At 47.7% G+C, this 1,953-nt stretch overlaps 1 pseudogene; it reads right to left on the reverse strand.

Moving 5' to 3' along the window:
- Positions 1-803: 803 nt before the first annotated feature.
- Positions 804-1,258, reverse strand: LOC129033761 (large ribosomal subunit protein eL29-like; annotated as a pseudogene).
- Between the last annotated feature and the right edge of the window lie 695 nt (positions 1,259-1,953).

The following is a 1,953-nucleotide window of genomic DNA, read 5'->3' on the forward strand; positions in this document are numbered from 1 at the left end:
AGAATTACAGCCCAGCTGATGGGTTGGGACCCCAAGCAGATTGGATCCAACCCTTTGAATACAATCATATATATGGTTAATACAAGTGCCTGTGCTTACATTCCCCCAGACAGTCACAAACACACACAAATCTTCCACCTCAGTGGGCCTGAGCTGGAGTCCCTGCCTGCTGGATGAAGTTCTGAGGCCTTCACGTCATGGCCTTGTCTGAGCCTGTCTGGTTAGAGAAGTGCAGGCTCTTATTATCATTATAGACTGCCTGCTTGGTAATTGAACTGGACAGTTGAGTGCTTTATGATATCACCAAGTAAGACTGTAATGGATAAGGCTGCACTGTTCAGGGGCTATTTCCTGCACTGAACCATTTCAGTGCTTCCCAAATGCACATGTTATTGTCTGAACACTTAGACCTTAGCAGAGCTGGTTATAGGTTAATCCAAATCACCACCTCCTCCATCAGCTCCTGCCAGGAGGATGCTGAGGCTGTACGCTCAGGGATTTTTTTTTCCTCTTTTTTCTTTTCCTTCAAGAAACGGAATCAATACCCATATGCACTCAGGATTCTAACAGGGAGCTGTCAAAGGTTTTACCTTGAGCCTTGTACAAAGAGGGACTAGAAAATTAATGTAGTTTCATAGGGAGGTATTTAAACTTTAGGCAATAACTTTTTTTTTCCTGCCTCAGGTTTATTTATGCAAATAGCACAGAAGGACCCCAGCCCCAAGCAGATGGCAGTCGGCGGGGGCGGGGGGAGGGGGGCGGTTGCACCAGTCCTTCTGTCCTCATGTTGGCAGACGGAGATATCTACTCTGAAGCCTTTGTAGGGGCCTGAGCACCTTTGGGAGCCTGAGCTGCAACTGAAGCTGGAGCTGCAGCCTGGACCTTGGTTTGGTCCTTGGCCTTGGCGTTTGGCCGGCACAGCCTGAGCCCCTTGGCCATGTAGGCATGAGCACGTTTCCCAAGCTTGGAGTGGGCAATGTAGGCAAGTTGATTGAACTTGCGGCTGACATCCTTTGGGATCTTGGGCTTAGCCTTGATAGCCTCGGCATGTGCACTCATGGCCTTGGCACTGTTGGCCTACATCTTCTTTAGGCCCTTCTTGTTGTGCTTCTTGGCAAAGCACATGTTCCTCAGGAACTTGGGGTCGACCCCCTTAAGAGATTCATATCGTTGTGATCAGGCTTTCTTGAAACCATTTCTGTGCCATTTTCGGGACTGGTTGTGTGTGGTGTGGTTCTTGGACTTGGCCATGTCTGCACTTTAAGCTGTGGCTCCTGAAGCACCTACAATTGGAAGAGCAGGAAATATCTTAGTAATAAGAAATGTGGCTTTTTCCAAAGGTTATTGCCCAGCTATTTGTGCTTAATTAACTACTGGTGATGACAATCAATGAGAATGTGGCTGAGGCTGCAACCACGCCTCTGCTGTCTAAAGCCCACAGTCCCTTGGCAAAGGGTACCTCACTCAGGGCAGCACCAGCAGAGAAAGCTCCCTTGGTGATGGGGCACGAACATGTTCAGGCATGGTTGGTGGCTTTTTCCCTTTGGAGGAATTTCTTTGTGAGAAGCTAGAAAGAGCCTTAGAGGTAACCCAGCTGACTTGTCTGCAAACCCTGAAGCTCATCAGCATTGCCTGGGAAATTTGTTAACAATTATAGATACCCAGCGTCTGACCTCAGAACCATTATATCCTGGGGAGGAGAATGAGAATTTATACTATAAACAATTTCAGCAGGTGACTCCAAAGTTCAGCCAGGCTTGAAAACAACTTATTTTATCCAACTGCCCTTGTTCATAAAGTAGTAAACTGAGAACAAGAAAGGGCAAGTGCCTTGGCTGAGGTCTGCAGGCTGGTTGTGAGAGTTTAATGTGGAATGCAGGCCTGCTGTCTCCTAAACTGGTGTGCTGTGTGTTATGTGGCCTCTCTCAAAAAATATTGGCTCTCCTTGGGGAG

Source organism: Pongo pygmaeus, chromosome 2, assembly GCF_028885625.2.
Source record: "Pongo pygmaeus isolate AG05252 chromosome 2, NHGRI_mPonPyg2-v2.0_pri, whole genome shotgun sequence".
Lineage (NCBI taxonomy): Eukaryota > Metazoa > Chordata > Mammalia > Primates > Hominidae > Pongo > Pongo pygmaeus.